The following is a 10,832-nucleotide window of genomic DNA, read 5'->3' on the forward strand; positions in this document are numbered from 1 at the left end:
CAGATTCTAGATTTTATAACTTATTGTCTGAAGACATACTTTCTCTTCCCTATTCCTTTTCTCCTTTCCATCCCTCCAATGACCTCTGTCTTAAATGGAGATGTAGTTCATACACCTTTTTGCCCTACCATACAAATGTCATTTTTAAGAGAAAAACATTCAAATTTTACCTTCACACTTCACGTCATCAAGTCCCTTCAGCACCTCTTTAATCCAACTTAAGTTCTAAATAAGTATAGCAAGTGAGAGGAAAAAATATAAAAATATACCAGTAAATACAGTCAAACAACTGGAATACTACTTGCCAATAGCAAGGACCCAACTATGAATACAACAACCCATTTCCCAGGTGGCTCTAGTGGTAAAGAATCCACCAGCCAATGCAGGAGACAAAAGAGGCAGTTTTGATCTCTGGGTCAGGAAGATCCCCTGAAAAAGAGCATGGCAACCCACTCCAGTATTCTTGCCTGGAGAATCCCATGAACAGAGGAGCCTGTTGGGATATGGTCCATAGGGTTTCAAAGAGTTGGACATGACTGAAGTGACTTAGCACACATGTATGCATGCATACAACAACATGAATGACTCTCAAGAGCATTATCCCAAATGAAAAAAAATTGATCCCACAAAAGATCCCATACACTATGATTTCATTTATGCACCATCCTCAAAATGATAAAAATAAATAAAGAGATGGAAAATAGCTGTTTGCCAAAGGTAGAGAGAAAGAGGAGGGTGTGTGATGACAAAGGTTCTTCATCTCTGTGGCATGGAAGTTCTGTCTCTTGGTTGTGATGGTTGCACAAATCTGTGCATGTGAAAAAATGACACAGAAACTATATACACATATTGCACCAATGTCATTTTCCTGGCCTTGATATTGTAAGAAAACTATGTCCCAGGGAACCACTGGAGGAAAGCAGTTTTGAAAGGTACATGGGGTCTGTTACCTCTACAACTTCGTGTGAAACTATAATTGCTTTAAAATAAGAAGTTTATACAAATCAACCAACAGTGCGGATTCCTCTGCACAGCAAGTATAAATACATCATAGCTACCGATGCCAAAAAAGTATCAGCCCTTTTTTAAAGGTGTGCTGCCACTAAAGAGTTGCTTCAAAGGCAAGAAGGAATAAAATTGTGCTGAACTGCTTTCTCGGGGCTATCACAGCATCCTCCATCTCTGCAGTGCTCTGAACTATCTGACTGTTTTCCAGGGATGCACAAAGTGAGGGTGGAAGCCTTTAGTTGGATCCCATCAACAATCAAGGTCAGTTTGGTAGTTTCGTCTATAAGATCCTTCTGCATCCAGATACCATATTCCTCTCTCCCCTTTGGAAAAATTCCGGAAAATAAGACCATAGCATGCAGCCCCATGTAGCATGCAGGAAACGTTTCTTCCAACAGAAAGGATCTCCAGAGCCTCTCTCCTTAAAGAATGCCTCTCTCTCCCGACCTTTTTCAGTTCTTTGCTGTGTCTCCCTCCAAGTTCGCCTGACTCATCAGCCTGATCTTTCTAGTGAGGTTGTATTAATGACAAAGCAGGCAAACCTGTGAGCGATGTGGCAACCCCAGTCGGTGGCCTCCTGCGGTCCTCCCCGGGCACAGCGGCCCAGCTCATGCTCCCCACGAGCCGGCGGGATGTGCGCGTTACCCGCCAACCACCAGTTGCCCCTGGAGACGCTGCCGGGCAGCCCTCACCAAGTACCAACACGGCGAACACAGCAGCAGCCTGATCAGCTGTGGGCCAAAGTTGCCTCCTGGTGAATTACATCTTTTTTTCTTTTTCTCATTTAACATTTTTATAGTAGTACTGTGAGTGTACCCAGTGTTATAAAATTATGCCAAAACAAAGAGTAAAGTCCTTGTCCTGGGGAGTATGTGGTGTAAAAGGCGTGAATGACGCAAGGAAAAATAACAGCACAAACACACGGAGTGGGGAGGAAATGTAAGGTAGAATCAATTAGACTTTCAATGGACCAAGAATGGAATGGCCACTGGAAGGGCTCCAACTCCTCCCCACAAAACAGAAATATAATAGCAGAAGCAACAGTAACATTTGGGGGTGTTTATTGTTATTAATACGTATCATGCAGTATCGTCGAGCTAATTCTGTAATGCAGGTACTTTTATTGTACCTACCTGGAAATAAAGGGTTTCTTTAAACTGTTCACGAACACCTCTAATGCTTACGAAGTGCCAAACATGCTGCTGAATAAATTAACTCATTTAATTCTCATAAAGTCCTTCTGAAATAGGAACTGTTTGACTCACTTTACAGATAAAGAGAATGAAGCAGTCAGGTGAAATGACTTGCTCGATGTGGCTCAGGCAGAAAGTGAGGGAGCCAGAATTTGAACCTGAGAAGTCAGGAGGGTGGAGCCAAGACCCAAATCCAGGAAGCCCAACTCTGTGATGGCTCCAGGACTCATATCCACATGCCCTGACTCTCAAACCTGTGTGTTTCATTATGTGAAAAGAAGCACAATGAAAAAATAACTTAATTTTAAAATATTTATATTGACTATTCACAGTGCAGATGTATTTTGTAAACGCCTTTAATATTGCAGTGAAAAAGTGTTTATTTGAAGAATAAATATTGTTTTTAAAAAAAAGGGGGGAACATGTTTTCCTCCTTGCTTCCTTCATTCAATAAACATGCACGAGTGTCTGTTTACTCCGGACACTATGTGAGGTACCGCGGTGGCAGCAGCGACCAGAAGAGACAAAAATGAGAGAAAACAAGGGAACCGGACCTGATGTTCATTTTAATGATGAATACACACTCGATTTATCAGGAGCGCTAGGGGCAAATAGCCAACAGGAAATAAGGGAACATTTCAATCTTACTATCCAGGGAATGACATTATTCTGGGCTGGACTGTCCCACATGAGTATTATTTAGCCCTCTTTTCATTTCCTCCCTTCTGTTTCCTTCATTGTAGTTACAGCACTTTGAGGAGAACACGTTATCAAATAACACTCAGTAGAGACATTATTAACGCTTCAAATAGTGCTTTGTGTGACAGAAGGTGTAACAGTAATGATAAGAGCTATCACATATTAAACGCTTCTTATGTATTAGGCATTAGTCTAAGAATTTTACATATGTTAACTCATTTAATAGATGATGAGATCGATTCTATATGATTAATGATATAATGATTAATGACATAACTGATTCTATTATGATCCAAATTTTATAGATGAACAGATTGAAACTCAGAAAGATTAACAAACTTACCCAAAGATCTAATGCTAAAATGTGGAGGTTTTAATCTGTTAACAGAAATTAGATTTGGGATTACTTATAGGTTTCAGTCACTCTTTGAATTCCCTTCCTCATGACAGTGTAAGTGTTTTACAAGTCTGGAAATGGTGAAGTGGCATGCAGACCTCCTTACCTGCAATGAAAAACTAGTATAAAAGATCCCTAAAGAAGAAAGATGCTGGGAGTTAAGTTTTCAAAGTCTACTATCAAAAGCTAGAATTTTAATTGGCTTAAACATCTATTTTGGAGATAGGAGAGTGAAACTTATTACTGTCTTCTCATTTCATTTTTTTAAAATAAATTTTTACTTTCTGATTCTTCTTTAGCATGCTAAAATGAAAAATAAAATCAATAAAAACTAAAATAAGAAGAGAAATCCACAGCCCTCCAAGCTACCTTTTAAGAAAAGCATAATAAAGCATTAGCTTGGAAGTCTTTCTCATGATTATGTAGAGTGTACCTATACCAAAATAAAATATCCCTTTGAGAACAAGAAAAATAATTTGGTTTTCCCATATAGAGTCTGATCTTCCTATCTGAGCTTAGGTTTTAAAACACTAACATTATAAAGAGTTATAGTCCTCTATTATAGGGCCATAATAAAATGATAAAATAATAAAATGTACCACTAACTCATAGTTGGTCATTTTGCTCCCTGTTAACACAGCTCACTTCCTACATTCAAGAGAGAAGCAGAGCTATGGGACATTTGCAGAGAAATCATGCGAGGACCCAGACCATATACTCCCTCACCCCTCACCTCTCCACTCATTCCCACCCCCACCCTCACCTCCTCCCAACAATCTCCACTGAACTCTTAAATTCCCAAATGGTCTCTACCTTCTTTCTCTGCTTAGGCCAGTCTTTCTGTTGAGAATCCTCCCCTACTTCCTTCACTTCTTTGCCTGGCTGACTTTTATTTCTGCTTCAAAACCCAGCTGAGGTATCATCTGGTCTAGAAATGTTCTCTGACCCCTTTCCTAAGCCAGGTTTGGTGGCAGAGTGCTCAAATCTGATTTTTACCCCTCTGGCCCTTCACATGCTGTTAACACAACTGTTTGCTTATTTATTCTTTCCTCCACTGCTGCTGCTGCTAAGTCGCTTCAGTCGTGTCCGACTCTGTGCGACCCCATAGACAGCAGCCCACCAGGCTCCCCCGTCCCTGGGATTCTCCAGGCAAGAACACTGAAGTGGGTTGCCATTTCCTTCTCCAATGCATGAAAGTGAAAAGTGAAAGTGAAGTTGCTGAGTCGTGTCCGACTCTTTGCGACCCCATGGACTGCAGCCTACCAGGCTCCTCCATCCATGGGATTTTCCAGGCAAGAGTACTAGAGTGGGGTGCCATCGCCTTCTCCGTTCCTCCACTAGACTCATCCTTTTACTCAACAAACATTTCTTGAGCACCTAAGTATTTGCCTGGGACTCTGGTAGGTGTTAGGGAGACAAGGAGAAAAGAAACTCCCTAATATACTTCCTGGGGGGATAATGATATTCAGTGACTGTTTGCGGAATGAATGAATGAAATTAGGTCATTACAAACAGTGGAAAAAAGATCAGAAGATTAGCAGGCACGTGAAAGTGATTAGTTTTTTCCATTCTCCCATTTCTCACAGCCCACTCTGTTGTATAACACCTCTCTAGTCTTCTTGATTTAAGTTTTTGCTCTCCTCATAGTCTTCATCTTACTGCTGTCTTTATAGGAAGCAGGAACTTTGGCATAAGAGGGACCACAGTTCTGATGCCAGCCCTGTCGCTTACTATCTCTGTGATCCCTGGCTCTGTGCTTAATTTCTCTGAGCTGGAATCTCCTCCTCTGTAAAATGGAGATTACAAATACCTATACGGTGGAGTACTGTGTGAAGATTAAATGTGATTCATGCATGAAAAGGGCTCGACTCTTAGTCTGACTTTAAAGAGTCTTCCTTTCCTTTCTTTTGGCTCTTCCCTTCTTCTATCCCTCATCTTCCTACAAGACATCATCAGGGTAGTAGTAGCATGCAAGATGGTTTCATGTGCTACATGGAATTTTCTAGAACAGTAATATTATTTTTATATATATTATACATTTTTAGAATAGTAATATTACTTATACATATTAAAATATATGTCATTAGACATTCAACCTTTGTTTTCTATAGAAATTATTGCTTGGATATGCAAAAACTAAAAAAATAAAAGAAAGATTTAAGATTTTTAAAAACATGAAAAGAATCTGAAAGAGAATGGAGATATATATACTCCAAAATAAAATAAAAATTAAAGATGAGAAGAAAAAACAAAACAAAAAAAATAGTTAGAAATATTATTGTCAGTACAAAGGATGGGGGGGGGAATATGCCTAAAAACCTCTGCAGAAATTAACAAAAATGATAATATAAAAGAAAAAAACCTTTAGCTCAGAAGTTCACAAGCTGCTATATTTATTATGCTTGCCCTGAGAGCTTGATAAACTGAGAGGTAAGCCTCTTAAAAGTGAAAGGGGAGAGTGAAAAAGTTGGCTTAAAGCTCAACATTCAAAAAACTAAGATGATGGCATCCAGTCCCATCACTTCATGGCAAATAGATGGGGAAATAATGAAAACAGTGACTTTATTTTCTTAGGCTCCAAAATCACTGCAGATGGTGACTACAGCCATGCAGTTAAAAGATGCTTGCTCCTTGGAAGAAAAGTTATGACCAACCTAGACAGCATATTAAAAAGCAGAGACATTACTTTGCCAACAAAGGTCTGTCTAGTCAAAGCTACGGTTTTTCCAGTAGTCATGTATGGATGTGAGAGTTGGACTATAAAGAAAGCTGAGCACCAAAGAATTAATGCTTTTGAATTGTGGTTTTGGAGAAGAATCTTGAGAGTCCCTTGGACTGCAAGGAGATCCAACCATTCTATCCTAAAGGAAATCAGTTCTGAATATTCATTGGAAGGACTGATGCTGAAGCTGAAACTCCAATACTTTGGCCACCTGATGTGAAGAACTGACTCATTGGAAAAGACACTGATGCTGGGAAAGACTGAAGGCAGGAGAAGAAGGGGACAACAGAGGATGAGATGGTTGGATGGCATCACTGACACGATGGACATGAGTTTGAGCTAGCTCTGGGAATTGGTGATGGACAGGGAAGCCTGGCGTGCTATAGTCCATGGGGTCACAAAGAGTCAGACATGAATGAGCAACTGAACTGAACTGAGCTGAACCATAGTTATTCATTTCTCAAATGTCACTTGTAAAAAAATCCAGTCCTGGGTCTGACAACGATTAATTCTTAAGCTGCATGGTCATGCTTTTGGCTTTCTTAGGATAGAATTAGTCTCTAATAGACTAAGAAGTCAGTCTTGGATCTCCAGAACCTGTCCATTTCTGACTATGATTAAATATAAAGTGAAAGAAGATTGTTCTGTACACTTAAGAATAATTAATGTCCAAATATAACTTCCAAAGATGTTCTGTGTACCCCACACTGTATCTCCATTTCTTGTTCTATAATATAGTTAGAATAATACAATCTAGCTCAATAGGCTAGGGTCAAATGAGGGTCAAATGTTAAAAGAAGCACTTAGTAACATATAGGGACCATAATAATTGATATGTATGCGTGAGCCATTATTATGATGAATCTAGCAGAGACTAGCCTCTTTGGGGCACCTAGCACTGCAAACTCTGGCAGAAGAGCTGACCTCCTATGCCCACAGCCTTGAAAGTCATTTATCCCTTTACCCCAGTCTTCCTGTTTTTTGAGGTTTTGTGATAAAATCAGCCCATTAGAAGCTTTCTGTCTCTGAACACATATTTGTTGTTGTTTAGTGGCTAAGTCATGTCCGACCCTTTGCCACCCCATGGTATTCTGTAACTTGGGGAGATCAGATACTCTTTTCAGGGTCTCTGTGCTTACAATCTTCTACCCAAAACACAGATTTTCTGTAGATTCATTTGCTAGAATTTGAGACTATATCACGCGCACACACACACACAAACATTTCTTGTGTTCCAATATGAGAGAGTCCACCAATCTCACCCACTCCTTAGAGACTTATTTGCAGTGGGGACAAAAAAAAAAAAAAAGAAACCAACCCACGGGCGAATTTACACCTCCTCCCAGCAAAAGTTAAGGTCAATAAAAAGTTTTAACCAAAGCTGAAACAAACCCAGGCCCTGGGAATTGTGATCTGGGATAGGATGCTCTCTTTACAACATAAGACAATTTAGTCATAGTGATGTCCTAATGATTATGTCTGCACTGCCTAGGGAGAGAATAAAGATGAATACAGGAAAACAGTAATTTGGGAAACAGACCATTCATGGTGAGAGGCTGGCCACTCCCTCCTTTCCTTAAGGGTGCCAAAGTGCACCACTACCCAACCAATAACAAAGAAAGCAGGTCCAGCAGCCTTGGGGGATGGGGCACCTGACCAGGAGGCGGAGGAGGTTTAAGTGCAAGACCAGGTCTGCTTACACCTCCAGGGCAGAGGTTACCCTTCGCTTTTCCTCTCTTCTCTTATCAGGGCCTAAGGTCCCTCTGAGACAGGTAGAAATACACCTTTTGCACTAAGAGATACACATCAAGAGCCAAACTGGCGTCCTCCGGTGAAATCAGGACCAGGTATTTAAAGGCTCTGCGGAGGACTGCAGATGGGGATCTCTGGATCATCCCTGGTTTAGTTTACCCAGTTCCTCTAACCAAGTCAGCAGCCTGGTGCCCACTTCCCGGGCTGGTTCCGGTGCACGTGGAAGGGACACTCTCAACCTTTCCCTGTCGGATCACTGAGGTGAAGCTCGGGGACGCGCGGTTTCTCCACTTCCAGCCAGCGCCCACTAGGGCGCACGCCCACCGGTGCGAAGAGCCCCTCCCTGCACCTCGCGCGGCTCTGGAGCTGGTCCCCGCGCTCCCTCTCTCCTCTCCCGGACTCCGAGGTGCTCCCGGCGTCCCCGCTCCCGCTTCCATCCTCTCTTCCTTCCATTCTTTCTCTCCCTTTTCTCCATTTTCCTGCCTACTCCTACCCCTCTCGGGGTCTGGACCCTTATCGCTCTCTCCTTCTCCCTCATCCCTGGACTCCAACCCTCTTCCCCGACGGCCCCTCTCCGTCGCCTGGGCGCCGCTTGTCTTTCCTGCTCGCTTCTCTGCGCCGCTCTTTTCCTGTTTTCTGCGCACCCCTGGCTTCTCAGTCCGACGGCAAGGAACGCGCTCACCGCCCCAGCCAAGGTGCCCAGATCCAGCGCTGATCTCGCCTTCTTCCTCCCCTAAAGGAGCCTCCCCGGAGTTCCCTGGGCAAAGCCCAAGCTCCCGACCCAGGGAACCGCGCTGGCCTCCCGGGGGGCCCAGCTGTCAGGGAAGATGGGTCTATTTTAGGTCCTGCATCGCGTGTCCCCAACCCTGAGGACACGGGCACGGGTCCCGCGACTCGGGTAACACCTCTCCAGCACGATCCTGAGCTGACGCGGAGCCAGTTCCTCCAGAGGGTCTCGGACCCCCTGGCCAGGCAGGCGGCGGCGCCAAGGCTGTGGATGGCGGTCTCAAAAAAAAAAAAAAAGGGATCTCGAAATTTGAGCACCCAGGGAATCCCGGGCTCGCGGGCGGGGCGTTCCAGCGCAAGCCACCCACTTGCCCGCCCCCCAAGAATAGGCCGCCTTGGCACAGTCACTTCTCCTGGCATAGAGACTCACAGGAGCTTTCCCAGCCTGTGCCCTTTACCTCGGTTTGCCCTGGTTTACTTAATTTCTAGTCAATCCGGTCATTAGCCTGCAGTAACCCGCACGCAGTGGGATTCTTTGGAAAATGATAAGGATTTAGAACCATCAACAAGATACGAGGAGCTACAGCGCCTGACCTAAGCCCCAGAAGGTTAAGAGACCACGCTGCAGACGTGTGCGTGTCCCCATGCGCACACGAGCGCGCGCGCGCACACACACACACACACATATCCCAGTTGGGATCCAGCCACAGGTTTGCACATTGACAAGTCTTTAAGTCAACGGAAAATATAAACAGCTTCACTCACCCGCCTTTTTCTTCCCTCTCCCGATTGGGATCCAGGGGAAAAGGGTGGATTGAGAGACCCTTCTTTCTTTTCTTTTCGCCTTTCTAAAGAGTGGAAATTTCCATCATGTGATAGGGGGCAGCATCCCCAGTGTCGCGTTTCCTGTGGACCCTCCCTTCCAGCCCCAGCCACCAATCGTCAGGCGGCAACCTGAGATGTCAACGAAAGCATCCTCCCAGGTGCGGCTGAGCTGTCCAGCTGTCCCCCAAGAGTGAAGCCTGGGACCTGCCAGCCCCTGCTCCAGCTTTCCTGGGTCCACACAAAGCATATCGTGGTGTGAGTTGAGCTTTTCTGTGGGTTGGCTTTTTTTTTAAACCATTAAGTTTCTTCATTACTCAAGGTTGCATTTATTGGATCTGTCCTATATGTGGAAATACATGTCCCTGCTCATTTTGAAATCTGTAAAAGAGTCTTTCTTTCAGTAGGTGGTTCTAAACTTCCTGTAGGTTTGATGATGTCAAACCTGTATCTGACATAAAGGAAAAAAAATTTGAGGAAGGGTTGCAAATGAAAAACCTGTCATTCACAGTAAAAATCACTTAATGCAAGAGCAGTGTAGAAGATACCTTGCCAGCCCTTAACCATGGCTAGGGGTCTTTTGCGGTCATTTCCCACCCATTCCCCACTGCCCCCACTCTAAGCATAATCCTCAGTATATATGAAGACAGAATTAGGATTTAATAAATAACAGTATAATTTCAGTTCTGCTTGTTAAAGGCACCACTTACAATTTTAAGGAAAGCTGTTTACACTGAGGCTTTTCTGAGGTTAACCAAAATTCCTGTTTCCAGAAAGCCTATGCATGTAGCAAATATGTTCACAACCTCCTATTTATTTAATACTCATTTGTCATTCTTTAAGGGAAAAATGTTCTCCTGTAGAGACCTGAGCCCCACAGTTTAACAAACTATCAGGCAACACAAATTACTTTCTAAATTCTCGCATACCCAATTTAACTTTATTTAGAATGGTAAGGTTCACTGTTCAGACCGTGAATATCTAGAACTGTCTTATTTTACAGTTCCGATTAACTAATGCATCAGCAGCATCTCAGCACTTAAAAAAAAAAAAGGACAACAACAAAAACAAAAATCCATCCAGACAACGCAGGTATATAATAATCAGGAGGATTAAAAAACTCTCCATTAACACACATACACACACATCAAATTGTATTAAAACCATCCAACAATGTAAATCAAGTATAAGGATAATGTGATAACTACCTTCACTGGAGTTACCATTTTGAAACCTAAAAACAAATACATTAATTATTTAAACAGAATATAGAGGGTATATTTTTTATGAAAGCTGATTATCCCCTGCCTAGCCAAATGCAACAAACATCTTTAGTTTGACATAAAAAATTTCACCTTATGAGATAAGAATACATCAGAATAATTTTGATGTCTCTTTAAACTTGTTGAAACTAGATTATCTTCACATTATTACACTTTTCCATTGATTCTTATTTAATAAATATAAGCATCTTTTGTAAAAGTACTAAATCGTCAAAACTGGTAAAATTGGG

The 10,832-nt window shown here is 42.5% G+C and overlaps 1 protein-coding gene across 2 annotated transcripts in view; it reads right to left on the minus strand.

Moving 5' to 3' along the window:
- Positions 1-9,407, minus strand: part of SLC38A4 (solute carrier family 38 member 4) — a 75,939-nt gene extending 66,532 nt beyond the window's left edge. Inside the window, exon 1 of one of the 2 annotated variants that reach the window (XM_043447141.1) lies at positions 9,263-9,407. The gene's annotated coding sequence lies outside the window, so the exon portion shown is untranslated. Of the gene's footprint in view, positions 1-1,550; positions 1,732-9,262 lie in introns of those variants that run through there. The other variant, XM_043447143.1, reaches the window with a different exon arrangement.
- Between the last annotated feature and the right edge of the window lie 1,425 nt (positions 9,408-10,832).

Source organism: Cervus canadensis, chromosome 25 (assembly GCF_019320065.1).
Source record: "Cervus canadensis isolate Bull #8, Minnesota chromosome 25, ASM1932006v1, whole genome shotgun sequence".
NCBI classification, from domain to species: Eukaryota; Metazoa; Chordata; class Mammalia; order Artiodactyla; family Cervidae; genus Cervus; species Cervus canadensis.